Below are 14,494 nucleotides of genomic sequence, written 5' to 3'. Positions count from 1 at the left end.
GGGTAAAGGAAATGATCTTTACTAAAGTGTAATATGTTATTGGTGATCCTGATGTATCAGATCTTATTTTGTGCAATCTTGTTTACCATTCTGTTTATAACATTGAAAATGTTGTGTAAAACTCTCATGCTGCTTTTAAAAAAGTAAAAATAAACAGAAAACATTAAAGAAAAGAATAAGATAAACAATATTTTTTCTTAAATTTGTCAAGAATAAAAATTGGCAGAAGACTAAATGGTCAACTATCTATATTAATATAAGCCCAATCTAATTCATAGTCAAATAAAATAAAATTAATGAACTAACGATGACTTTTTTTTCATCCATAAGATTGGTGAAACATTAAAAGTTGGCCCTCTTCATTCATGGTTGGTATGAATGTGAGTTCAGCAAGTGATCTAATATTGCCCTTTAAAGTTTAAAATTACACATTTTTGACCCATCTTTTTTAATCTATCCAATAGAAATAAAATCTTTGTTAGAGAAAGTAATTTATTCAGAATAACCTATAGGGGCAAAAATTTAAAAACAGCATGAATGCCCATCAATAAAGTAAAAAAAACAAATAGAAGAATAAATCAGGACAAACAAGTATATGGATAAGTAGAAGAATAATGAGGAAAACCATAAATACTTACCAAATAGGAAAATAAAAGTGAACTAGTTTTATATTTACATAATTTATGTGATCATGAAAAAGTTGTGAAAGATTACTGACGGGGTTTTTTTTGTTTGTTTGTTTGTTTGTTTGTTTTGAGGTACGGGAGCCAGGGATTGAACCCAGGACCTGGAATATGGGAAGATGGCGCCCAACAACTGAGCCCGATAGGCTCCACTGAGGTGTTTTTTTTTAATTTGTTTGCTTGTTGTTTGTTTTTGTTTGTTTTTAGGAGGTACTGGGAACAGAACCCAGGACTCCCCAGGTGGAAAGCATGTACTCAACCATTTGAGCCACATCTGCTCCCCTGATGGGGCTTTTAACATTTGTTTAACTCTAAGAATTAAGAAAGGAGCTTATGTTATAGTAATTTAGATTTGTCTTTACATATTCTTGCATTGTTTCTTTCTCCTGTTCCAAGGAGCATGCTTCAATTTGCAGTTTAAAAATAATTAAAAATAATTCATTGCACATTTCCTATAAATAAGGCCTGCTTTGCAAATCAGGGATCTGGCAATAAATATTAATTGATTAGATTTGATAGTACTTCATAATTTATGAAGTACTTTCATACATATTTAATCCTTACAATGACCTTGTCAGGGTGGCTGGGAAAATAACAGTGTTTCTTTTTGAAAGTACATCAAGCTAATAAGTGGTGTAGCTAAGATAAGCACTCAGATGTTCTGATTCATGATTGCATCTTTTCCCACTGTGCTGTAGCTTCTTACTAATGACTATTTGGTTTTCATCCATAAAGTACAAATTTTATAGATGAAGAAATTAAGACCTAAAAAAGTTGATATGTCAAGTGTTTACACTTCCACTTTACTGTTTTAGGACTTGCCTTTAACATCATCCTCTCATCTCTAAGCCAAAATCATTTTTAAGAAGTTGTTTGTAGTATTTTAAAAAGTAGCTTTGTATTTGGGATAAAATAAATCAACAGTGTGAAGAATTATAGTCTTTGCTTATGACATAGATAAATTTTTATATGTGAAGTAATTATTAAATCTTGGAAAATTACTTTTAACTGAAATATAATGCTCATTACTTTATTCATTTGTATCACATAGCACTCTTTTTAAGAGATAGTGCATAGATAAATTTCAGCTTATATTCTTTCTCATTAATCACAAAATACACCAATACAATCAAAGATATTAAAGATGGGAGTAATCTTAGACATCAAGTACTAGAGTAAAGCATATCAGCTGTTTCAAAAATAAACATAAAAAAGGAAATAGTAAGCACTGGCAAAGCTAGAAAAGCAAAATACAAAAGAAAGAAGTGTGCTAAACAGAGTAGCTGGTCAAACATCTTCGTTTTTCAAAAACAGAAAATTAGTCTAGGATAAAAGAAGAAAACATACCAAAAATGTGGTATGAGGTATGAGGCATTATTTTGTTATAATGAGCAAACTGAAATAAAAGCTTATCCAGAAAGAATAAATTCCTATTTTAAAATAGTAGTGAGTGATCAGTGAGTAACAATAGATGTATAAATAACCTCCACTGTACTAGGCTATATGGGGTTATCTGATGTCTATGTTCAGTTGGGATAAATATTATCATATATTTTTAGGTTGGCCTCTCTGAAAACCCATTCAGAACTTCAGTTTGTAAGGACTCCAAAGTAACACTGTGTTTCCCATATAAGATCTATAATTTCAGCTTAACCTGTCAGTTTGTTTCCAGCTCAGGTTCCCATGTGCTTTTAGTCTTCACAGTAACTATGCATGCATATTAGGTAGCTCAGCCACTTAAAAATATTGTAATCCAGATGCTTTCTTACCCATAGGATTTCTGAAAAACTTCAAATGGGGGAAAAAAAATGGGCTGGCACCCAGGGTTAAAAATCCTGGCTCTGAATTGATAGAAATACCACAGACAAAAAAGCAGAAGAGAGAAGAAAAATAGGCTATCTAATTAATAAAACCCCTTTGATTTTCTTCCAGGTGATTGGCACTATTAAACACTCATTTCACGCATCTACAACTGCAAGCAAGACAGTTTCATTCACCTGCCGAATGGGATCTAAGTCCCCTCTCAATTAGAAACAGAGTGGGCATTACCATCCTAAAATCCTCAAGATTGAGGAATGAACAAACATAAGGTGGGAAATCAACTATGGACTAAAATAGACATTACTATTCTAACAATGAAAAAATTTATAACACTGATACAAAGGAAGTGGCTACCAGAAGGTCTGAGGGAAAGGAGAGGGAAGAATAGGTATAACATGGGCCATTTTTGGGACCCTGGAAATGTTCTGAATGACACTGCAATAACAGATACAGGCCATTATACACTTTGTAAAAACCTATAAAAATATTCAGTACAAAGTGTAAGCTATCATGTAAACTACTGCCCATGTTTAGTAGCAGTGCTTCAATATGTGTTCATCAATTGTAACAAATGTACCACACTAATGAAAGATGTTGTTAATGGGAGAAGGTGTGGGAGTGGGGGATGGGGTATATGGGAATCCCTCTATATTTTCAATTTATTATTTATGTAATCTAAAACTTCTTTTAAAATAAAATTTTAAAAAATACCCATTTCATGAGTTTTAGTATGGACTTTTGGTTTCTTTATTTTGTTCACACATCTGTTTTTATTGATGGGCATAAGTCATGATAAAGTATTATCAAAGAAACACCCATCTGATGGATCTTTAAAAAAATTAAAAGGGGAAAATGGTGACTTCATGAATAAAAGAGAAAGAAGAAAGTCATTTGCCAGAAGGACATCTGATTTTGCACCAGAGAGTGGGAAAAGAGTTGAGGCTTTCAGATGTTTATAGACAGACAAGTGTGGGCTCTTTATAACAGAGAAAACAGTTGCAAAAGACAATTTATCTCCAATGCCAGAATCGTGTTCCGTGGAGCCACACAACTCTAGTTACTACAAATTTCAAAATTCAGATGAGAACACTGCAGGTGCCAATAGACAAGAAAAAGAAACCTGGAAACTATCACATAGATTTTATGAAACGTAATTCAGAGATATTGTTTAAAGTGCAATGGTAAAAGATAATTTTAATATCCCATGTGCTGAATTTGCTGCCAAATTCCTATTTCTGTAAGCATGGAAGAAAAGTTGCAATGTTTTATAAAACTATACAAATATTGTGCTAAAAGCTTTGATACCTACTGAATTCTCAGTGATATACATGACAAGGATATATGACAGGCTTATTACACATGTGGCAAATGTTATCAGTGTTTTGGTTTTAACAGTGAGAGTTGAAACCACTTGCATTCTAATCTCAATATTCAATACAATTCTACAAGAACTTATTTGTGCTGATTGTCATTGATGTGAGAGCCCATTTTCCCTGTTTCATCTCCTGTCAGGTCTTGATGTAGTTTGGCATCACTTGATGGAATTTGTCCACTCCATCTTAAGTATTAGGAAAAGATTTTTGGTTTCTGTGGCTGATTGAGACTTTCTTGACTGGGACTGCAATTCTAAGAATCTCTTGATTAGTGGGTCCCTTTGGCCCTGGAGGATATTAGGACATAAGAACCTACCATCTGCCTCTCTACTTCCTGAAACTGAGATGCTGACCAATTATCTGGCAAGAGTCAAGCCTCACTTCCTCTCTATATCATTCCTCTCTCACTCATCTCCAAGCAAAACATGAGAATATTAGCCTCCCCTGTCTGAAAACAGGGGCAGGGAAAACACAAGAACCAATGTAAGTAATACACATTTTACTATGTTTACATACATGGTCATTGAAAGCCATCTGGTGGGGAGAAGGAGCAAAGTCTGAAAAGCTTTTGTGCTTCTTCTCAATGCACAGCTAAATAAATCTGCTGCAGATGAAGAATCAACAATTTCTTTGATTTTATGCTTTAACCAGGGAGCCAAGTTAAATCCACATGAATAAAGTAACACTGTGATGCATAATATTGAAATTTGTCACAAATTGGAATTGACAGTTTTAATAAAGCTCATTCCACCATTCCTATCCCTTTTAGTTAGTCTTTATCATGATTATCAATATCTTAAGATATATTATATAGTTATGTGTAATATTTGATTATTTTCTATCCCTCTATATTCTTCCATGATGACGTAGGCTTAGACTATCTTATTCACATGTTTGGTAATAATATGTACTCAAGAAATATTTGTCAAATGATTGAAAGAATGGAAATAGTATTCTGGAATACTCCAGAATAACAAAAGAGAATGTTATAATTAATGAAATTCTTGAGGAAGAAAGGGAGAAAATTATTTTTTTAAAAAAATCTGGAAGAGTTTTTTAAGAGGAAAAGTAGAAAGACAGGAATTTTCACAGTGTTTAAGAAGACCATAATGAAATTGACCTGATTTGAACAGAGGTTTTCAGTAGGAAGAATCAGGAGAAAGTTTAGAAGAATTAGTGCAGAGCCAGAAAGTCAATTTAAATAATTCTGGTTGTATTCCCTAAATCTAAGAGTAGAAATAAGAAAAGGTCAGCAGAAATTTATTTGTGTAACTTATCTCCCATTTTTGGTAAAATGATTATTAAATATATCACTCATAAAGTAGAAGGTAAAAAAATAACCTTTGTGGAGAATTGTGGGAAGACAGCAGTGGACTAACAGGCAGAACTGAGTGCTCTTACAAAAACAATGAATAAAGAGCCAAATGCTATCTGAGGGACCTGCTTTGAAGGTCAGCAGACCATGACAATGCCACGCACCTCCCAGGAGGGTGAAGGACAGAACGACAATGAAGGTGAAGGAACAAACATGAGTTGCCAAGACCTGCCATAGCTGGGAAGGGCTCCCTTCCCTGACCACCAAGATATTAAGTTGTGGTAAAACATCTGGTTCACTGCAGCTTACTGAGGGGATCAGACATCTCCCTTCCTGTCAGCTGTTTCAAGGGAAAATGGAGAGGGAGTCAGGGGGCTTTTCTTCAGTGAATTTGGCCAGCAGAAAATTCTTTCAATATGAGCTCTGGGAATTCAATGCAGTAACACAGGAAAGCCAAGACTAAATACCCCCATGGAAAGGTGCACCAATGACTGCCATCTGCTAGCCAGTCTGGAAGTTGCATGGACAAAAATTGTTCAGGCTTCTGTATCCAACCCCTCGGAGAAAATCTGTGCCCCACTAGTAAGTCCCTGGCTCAATTGTGAAACCTTAAGCTGGGCAGTTTTAAAGACTGAGAATAAGTTGAACCAAATATCAAAGAAAAGCTGTGAAGAAAAAAAAAAAATCCAATAGGCAAGAGAGAGAAATCGGCCATCAGAGTAAATTCACCAATATATTCAGATGACCGACATCAGAAAAAAATTACAAGCCATGCTAGCAAACAGGAAGAGATGGCCAACCAACAGAACAAACCAAATATCCTGAAGAGATACAGGACTTAAGAAAATTAATCATTGATAATCAAACAACTCTCCTAAATCATTTCAAAAAATTTAAAGAAAATGTAACTAAAGAAACAAAGGATATTATGAAGACACTGGAGAGCATAAAGAACAGTTTGAAAATGTATAAAGAAAAGTAAGAGACCTTATGGGAATGAAAGATATGATGGATGAGATTAAAAATGCACTAGAGGCCATTTCATGGATGCCAGGTAAAAGTGAGCATCCATGACAGATAGACCAAAGAAGAGCAAGAAGATCCATTTGAGTGTGTGGTTTTTAGCTGCCACATTTTGACCCAAGATCTCAAAATGCATTGTGATTCTTGTCCATTGGACTCTAAGGTTTACATAGGTAATCTTGGAAACAATGTCAACAAGACTGAATTGGAACAGGGCTTTTGGCTATTATGGACCATACCTAATGTACGGGTTGCTAGAAACCCTCCCTCTTTTGTTTTCTTGAATTTGAAGATCCCTGAGTTGCAACTGATGCTGTCCAAGAACTAGATGGAAGAACTCTGTGGCTACCGTATAAAAGTGGAACTGTCAAATGGTGAAAAAAAAAGTCGTAATTGCCCTCCTTCCAGTTGGGGTCATCACCCTCAAGATGAATATCATAGAAGACATTCTCCACCTTGCTGCATATCTCCAAGAAAGAGAAGTTTCTCCTGCAGCTGGAGCAGGTCTCTTTCTAGAAATAGAAGAAGAGAAAGAACACTATTTTGAGAAAGAAATCACAAGCAGTCCATTCTTTCTCAAGGTCTTGAAGCTGTTCTAGGTAAAATGAAAGAAAATAGAAGATCAGTTTGCAAGAGGAGTGGTGTACAGGAAATAACTTCATTTGATTGGAGCATGTACAGAAAATTCAAGTTTTCTTGGAGACTTCATAAGCTTGGTACATTTTTAAGATGTTTTAGCTGTTTGAATTTATTATCTCTTGTAACAGTGACACACATGAAGAAGTAATTCGCTATGGTTTGAAATTGATCACATAAGGAATGTTGTAATACATTCCTTATGTAATACAGAATTTGTTACCTTACAATGTTCCTTTAAACAAAATTGAATCGCTTTGAATTTTTAGTCTTCCATAGACTGATAATAAACTTAAATCCTGCCCAGCTAAAGTGTGATGTTTTAATGTTACAGTAAAGAAACTGGCAAAAATTAAGGTCATTAGTTTTATCCGTAGCTGGGATATACTATGCAATTGTAGTTGAACAAGCAGTCTTTAAAAGCTGCTATGAACACAAGCCAGCAGGTAAAAAATAAAAGCTGCACCATTAAATTAGATTAAAGGTTTTTAAAAATCAACAAGCCTTCACACTGGGCAGTTTCACAGTTGGTATAGAATCTATTTCAAGAAAGTTGGTTACATTTGCTTTAGTTCATAAATTCCTTTTGTAATTGCTTTGTATGAATGCATAGCTATTTAATAACATATTTATTTGGAAATGCAAGACTATTGGAGATAACCAATTTCCTGACATTTTAAGGATACATTGTAAAGCTGACCTCTGAGTTACTGTGCAAGACTTTTTTTTCATGCTGTCATTTGTAATATGCTGTATGAGAATCCTTGGGATTAAAGTTTTGGTTACAAATTGTTGTTTAAATTGAAAGCCTGTTTTTCCTTGCAAAACTCAATCTGTGAGATTGGTACCAAGGCCAATATAATATTCCTATTGTAAGGCATAACTATATTTTCTAGTAAAGTGCTTTTGAAGTAATAAAATATTAGCATAATTGTGAAGAAATATGTTAGAGGCACATAAGAGCAGATTTGAATTGTATAAAGACAGAATTAATGATTTCAAAGGCAGAACATCTGAACTGGAAAAGATAGAACTGAAAGGAAAGAGAATAGAAAAAATGGAACAGAGTCTCAGGAAATTGAATGACAATATGAAATGCACAAACATTCACATTACTGGTGTCTCAGAAGGAGAAGAGAATGGAAAAGGGGCAGAAAGAATATTTGAGGAAATAATGACTGAAAACTTCCCAACTCTTATGAAGGACATAAATATCAATATCCAAGCAGAACAACACACCCCAAGCAGAATAAATCTGAATAGACCTACCCTGAGAAACTTACTATTCAGAATGACAAATATTAGAGATAAAGAGAGGATTATGAAAACAGCAAGAGAAAAGCAAAGCATCACATACAAGAGAAAGTCTACAAGGTTAAGTGCCAACCTCTCATCAGAAATTGTGGAGGAAAGAAGAAAGGGATATGAAGTATTTAAGGTACTAAAAGAAAAAAACTGCCAGCCAAGAATTATGTACCTGGCAAAGCTGTCCTTCAAAAATGAGGGTGAGTTCTATGTCTTCACAGACAAACAAAATATGATAGAATGCATTACCAAAAGACCAGACTTGTAAGAGATACTAAAGGGGGTGCTGCAGCCTGAAAGGAAAAAACAAGGGTGAGATATTTAAAGAACAGTTTAGAATGAAGATTATTAGAAGGGTAAACTAAAGGATAAGACAGACAATAGAACAATATGACAACATTGATCCAAAGGACAAAATGAATGAAGTAAGTAATACATTTACAGTAATAACATTGAATGTTAATAGTTTGAACTCCCCAATCAAAAGACATAGACTGATAGAATGGATTAAAAAAATATGAGCTGTCTATATATTGTCTAAAAGAGACCCACCTCAGATGTAAGAACACACCAGGTTAAAAATGAAAAGGTGGAAAAGGTATTTCATGCAAATAGTAATAAAAAAGAGCTGGTGTAGTGATACTAATACCGGACAAAATAGACTTTCAATGCAAATCTGTTATAAGGGATAAAGAAAGTCATTATATATTAATAAAAGAGACAATTGACCAAGAAGAAATGATTATACTAAATATTTATTCTCCTAACGTGAATGCCACAAGATATATGAGGCACACACTGTCAAAACTGAAGGAAGAAATAGATGTTTCTACAATAAGAATTGTAGACTTCAATACACCACTCCCAGTATTGGAAAGAACATCTGAACAGAGGATATATAAAGAAACACAAAGCTTGAATAATTTAATAAATGAACTAGACCTAACAGACATCTATAGAGCATTGTAACCCCAAATAGCAAGATATAATTTCTTTTCATGCACTCGTTGATCCTTCTCAAAGATAGACCTATTTTGGGTCACAAAACAAGTCTCAGTAAATTTTAAAAGATTAAGATTATACAAAATACTTTCTCTGATCCTAACAGGATGAAGCTGGAAATTAATAATGGGCAGAAAAAGGGAAAATTCATAAATGCATCATAGCAGGTTGATATTACTTATGAATTACAGAAACAGATCTTGAATCATGTTTGTAAACTTGTCTGTACCCGGCCATGATTAAATTATGATTAAGACTTTTGATTGGGCCACATTAGCAGGATGTTGAGTGTCCGTCCCCTTGGGACTAACAGAGAGAACTACCTAGCAGAGAAGAGAATTGGAGTTTTGATGCAGGAGTTTTGAGCCAGAGTCCAGGAAGTAAGCACACAAAGGAGCTGAGCAGCTAAGCCTGCAGAGAATCAAGCCCCGGGGAAAGAGACAGAGCCAGATGCCTGAGAGTCTACAGCTGACCTCGCGGAGAAAATAGAGGAGCTGAGCCTAGAAAGAAATAAACCCCAGGAAGAGAGGAACCTAGGAAGCCTGAACCCTGGCAGACATAAGCAGCCATCTTGCTCCAATGCATGGCAAAAACTTTGGTGAGGAAAATAACTTACACCCTATCATCTGGTAATATAAGCTTCTACCCCAAATAAATTCCCTTTATAAAAACCAACCGACTTCTAGTATTTTGCATCAGCACTTGGCTGACTAGCACATATATGGAGATTAAAAAACATACTTTTAAATAATCAGTGGATCAAAGAAGAGATTGCAAGATAATTCAGCAAACATCTTGCAAAGGCAGTACTGAGTAGGAAATTGATAGCCATCAATGCTTACCTTAAAAAAGAAGAACTAAAATTGAAGATCTAACTGCACATCAGGAGGAACTAGTAAAAGAAAAGCTAACTAATCCCAAACCAAGCTGAAGAAAAGAAATAGTAAAAATCTGAGCAGAAATAAATTAAGTCAAGAATAACAACAAAGTAGAATCAACAAAACCAAAAGTTGGCTCTTTGAGAGATCAATATTGACAAACCCTAGCTAGATTGATGAAGGAAAAAAGAGGTGGTTCCAAATAAATAAAATCATAAATGAGAGGGGGGACATTACCACTGACCCCACAGAAATAAGAAACATCATAAGAGGATTCTATGAACAACTGTATGACAAAAAACCAGAATATGTAGACAAGATGGACAAATTCTTAGAAACACACAGACCACCTACACTGACCCTAGAAGAGATTGAAAACCTCAATAAACCAATCATGAGTGAAAAGATTGAAAAAGTCATTAAAACCTCTCAAAGATGAAAACCCAGGGACAAGATGACTTCACAGGTGAATTCTACCAATCATTCAAAGATGAACTAATACTGATCTTGCTCAAGTTCTTACAAAAAATTGAGCAGAAAAGAATACTACCGAACTCATTCTTTGAAGTCAGCATCACCCTAATACCAAAACCAAATAAAGATACTACAAAAAAAAAAAAAATTACAGACTGATATCTCTAATGAATATAGATGCAAAATTCCTCAACAAAATACTTGCAAACAGAAGTCAAATTATATTAAAAATTATATACCACGATCAAACGAGTTTTATTCCAGGTATGCAAGGGTGGTTCAACACAAGAAAATCAATTTGTATAATCAACCACACTGATAAATTGAAGAAGAAAAATCACATGATCCTCTCAATTGATGCAGAAAAGGCGTTTGGTAAAATACAGCACACTTTCTTGATTAAAAAAAACACTCCCAAAGATAGGAATAGAAAGAATCTTTCTCAATATGGTAAAGTGCATATGAAAACCTACCTAGCATTATATTCAATGGTGAAAGACCGAAGGATTTCCCACTGAAATCAGTAACAAGAAAAGGATGCCCACTGTCATCATTGTTACTCAATGTTGTGCTGGAGGTTCAAGCTAGAACAATTATGCTAGATAAAGAAATAAAAGTCATCCAAGTAGGAAAGAAAGAAGTAAAACCTTCACTATTTGCTGATAATATGACCCCATATCTAGAATATCCTGAAAAAATCCACAACAAAGCTACTGGAATTAATAAATGAATCCAGCAGAGTGGCAGAATACAAGATTAACATGCAAAAATCAATAGGGTTTCTACTGATGTGCAACCTAAGGAAGAAATCAGAAAAAATATCCCATTTATGGAAACAACTAAAACAATCAAATATTTAGGAATAAACTTAACTGACATAAAGAAAACTACAAAACATTGCTAAAAGAAACTGAAGAAGACTTAAATAAATGGAAGAACATTTCATGCTCATGGATTGAAAGACTAAATATTGTTAAGATATCAATTCTACCAAAAATGATTTACATATTTAATGCAATCCCAATAAAAAAATCCCAACTTTTTTTTGCAGATGTGGAAAAACCAATTAGCAACTCTATTTGGAAGATTAAAGTGCCCCAAATAGCCAAAAAAGATCTTAGAAAAGAAAAATGAAGTTAGAGGACTCTCATTTCCAGACTTTAAAATGTATTACTAGCTACAGTGGTAAAAACAGCATGGTATTGGCATAAAGACAAACATATTGACCAATGGAACTGATTCAAGAACTCAGATATAAACCCTCCCATCTACAGTCAAGTGATTTTTGACAAGGCAATCAAATCCTCCCAGCTGGACTTGAACAGTCTATTCAACAAATACTGCTGGGAGAACTGGAAATCCATATCCAAAAGAAAGAAAAAAGACCCCTTTCCTACACCGTATACACAAATTAACTCAAAATGGATCAAGGACCTAAATATAAAAGTGACAACCATAAATCTCCTAGAAGAAAATGGAGGAAAACATCTTTAAGATCTATGGTAAGTGGTAGTTACAACCTTACACCTAAAGCACTAACAACAAAAGAAGAAATAGATAAATGGGACCTCCTCAAAATTCAACACTTTTGCACCTCAATGGATTTTGTCAAAAGGGTGAAAAGGCAGCCAACTCAATGGGAGAAAATATTTGGCAGTCACATATCTGATAAGGATTTAATATCCATAATATACAAAGAGATTCCACAACTCAACAATAAAAAGACAAACTACATAATTAAAAAATGGGAAAAAGACTTGAAAAGGCAATCATTCAAAGAAGAAATACAAATGGTGAAGAAACATAAAAAAATGCTCAACATCACTAGCAATTAGGGAATGCAAATAAAAACTACAATAAATTATCATTTCATACCTATTAGACTGTCCACTATTAAAAAGTCAGAAAACTGTAAATGTTGGAAAAGATCTAGAGAGATAAGGATGCTTCCTTACTCTTGGTGGGAAAGTACAGTGGCACAGTCACTGCAGAAGGCTGTTTTCATTTCTTAAGGAAGTTGAATATAGACTTGCTATGGGACCCAGCAATAACATTACTAGGTATATACCCAGAGGAACTGAGAGCTGAGACATGAACAGACATTAGCACACCAATGTTCATAGCAGCATTATTCATTAAGAAGAAAAAAGTCATGAAGCATATGACAACATGATGAAGTGTTATTGCATGGGTATAACAGTGGTTGAAAAGGAAAGTCTAAGGTCATGTATATTGCTAGAAGGAAAGCTAAAAACTTTAACATGAGACTGTATAAGGTAGTAAAACCTCATGTAAAACACGAATATGGGTAATATTGCAAAAATAAGACTTTTTCAAAACAGAAAGACAAATACACTAGAGAGAAGGAAAAAGAATAGCAGCTATGTATGCCAGACAAGGTATAGCAAGATTGAGGGGTAATGAGTTTTATTTGTTTTTTGTTTATTATTATGATTGGAATAATGAAAGTGCTCTGTGAGTGATTGGGTGGTGAAGGCACAAACATGTGATTACACCAAATACCATTGATTGTACTTTTTGGATGTATTTATTCTTTATCAATATGTATCAACAAAATTGAAAAAAATAACCTTTGAACATAAACATCACTGTATATTAAAGCCCTTTGGCTAAATTTGCAACCCAAAACAAAGCTTTCAAAGACTCAGATCTTTCTTGTATCTTGCAGCAGTAAAGGATAAAACTTATAAGCAAAGGAAAAAAAAATAAAGAAATACATTGTTAATATTTTCATATAGTAGTTCATAGTCTTTAATGCACATATAGAAAGCCTGATATCTTGCGGTGGAGTACAGAAACCTAGATAGACATTAAAAGTTGGTTATGGAAACCAGGACAGATCAGGTTAGGGAACACTGTGACTTCAAGACAAAGCAAAGAGACAGTTTCAGCAGCATATGGGCAAAGGAGTAGAACATAACAATTAATGAGGGATTATCATGGGCAAAGTCCTAAGCTTAGATACAAAACTTCAGTAATTTGGTAATTTGGTGATGTCTGTGAAAGTAGGTGACATCTGCCAAGAGATTTGGGAGGAGCACTGGAGACTCAGCACTTTTGCAAGGTTAATAATCAAGACAAGGCAACAGAAATGAGTCAAGCTTACGGTATGAGAGGTCTTAATATAAAATGACCAGTTACAATTTTAACCATTTATCTTGGATATGTACCACCACATTTCAGTGATTCTTTTTTTATATGCATACATATTTTCACTACATTTTAATATCTCTAGATCTCAGCTCTTAAAATAAATGGCACCTTTCAATCACTCTCAGCCAGGTGGCAACTGAGGCAGTCATCAATTGTATATAAGACAACTTGGTTAATTCTGGGGTTTTGACCGAAGAATTGCAATTACTCAACAATTCAATCAAAAGAACTAAGGACCAATGCAAAGAAAGAACTTTAGTACTAATTATAATCTGAAAACTTCTTTTGCACCTTTTGACAGAATAATAATTTGAAAACACCCGAGCTGGAAAAATAAAAGTCATTGGCTTGAAAAATTAACATGAAGAGCCAACAGTTGAACACTCCTTTTATTAATGTTAATGTCATAATGCAAACAGAACAAAAAATGAAATTCTGAGTTACAAAAATATGAAGTCAATTTTAGAAGATTTAGAAGTTTTAAAAATAACTTAATCTACTTGTTTTGCTCTATTTTCTTTTAATTCACGCTATTAATGCTGTATGAAAAGATATGTCTAAAAGAGCTCTTTCATAAGTATAAAATAAAAAGTCTAAATGATTGGAAAATATTGTCATAGTGTAATTGCCAACATTTCCCCCTTCTTCCCACTATATGTCAAATAATCTTAAAATAAATGGCCTCTTAGATTTGAAGAAATATAATATGTTCCACAAACTGTACCGAAGGATTTATAAATATTATCTTACCTTATACCTAGTATAACTACTAATATGGCAACTTTACAGATGTGCAAAATGAACTTACAC

At 34.0% G+C, this 14,494-nt stretch overlaps 1 pseudogene; it reads left to right on the top strand.

Annotated features, from left to right (window-relative positions):
* The first annotated feature begins 6,345 nt into the window (after nucleotides 1–6,345).
* Nucleotides 6,346–6,833, top strand: LOC101443362 (serine/arginine-rich splicing factor 3 pseudogene; annotated as a pseudogene).
* The last annotated feature ends 7,661 nt before the right edge of the window (nucleotides 6,834–14,494 follow it).

Source organism: Dasypus novemcinctus, chromosome 5 (assembly GCF_030445035.2).
Source record: "Dasypus novemcinctus isolate mDasNov1 chromosome 5, mDasNov1.1.hap2, whole genome shotgun sequence".
Taxonomy (NCBI): domain Eukaryota; kingdom Metazoa; phylum Chordata; class Mammalia; order Cingulata; family Dasypodidae; genus Dasypus; species Dasypus novemcinctus.
Note: the sequence above shows the minus strand (reverse complement) of the source record. Positions and strands in the feature narration are given on the sequence as shown.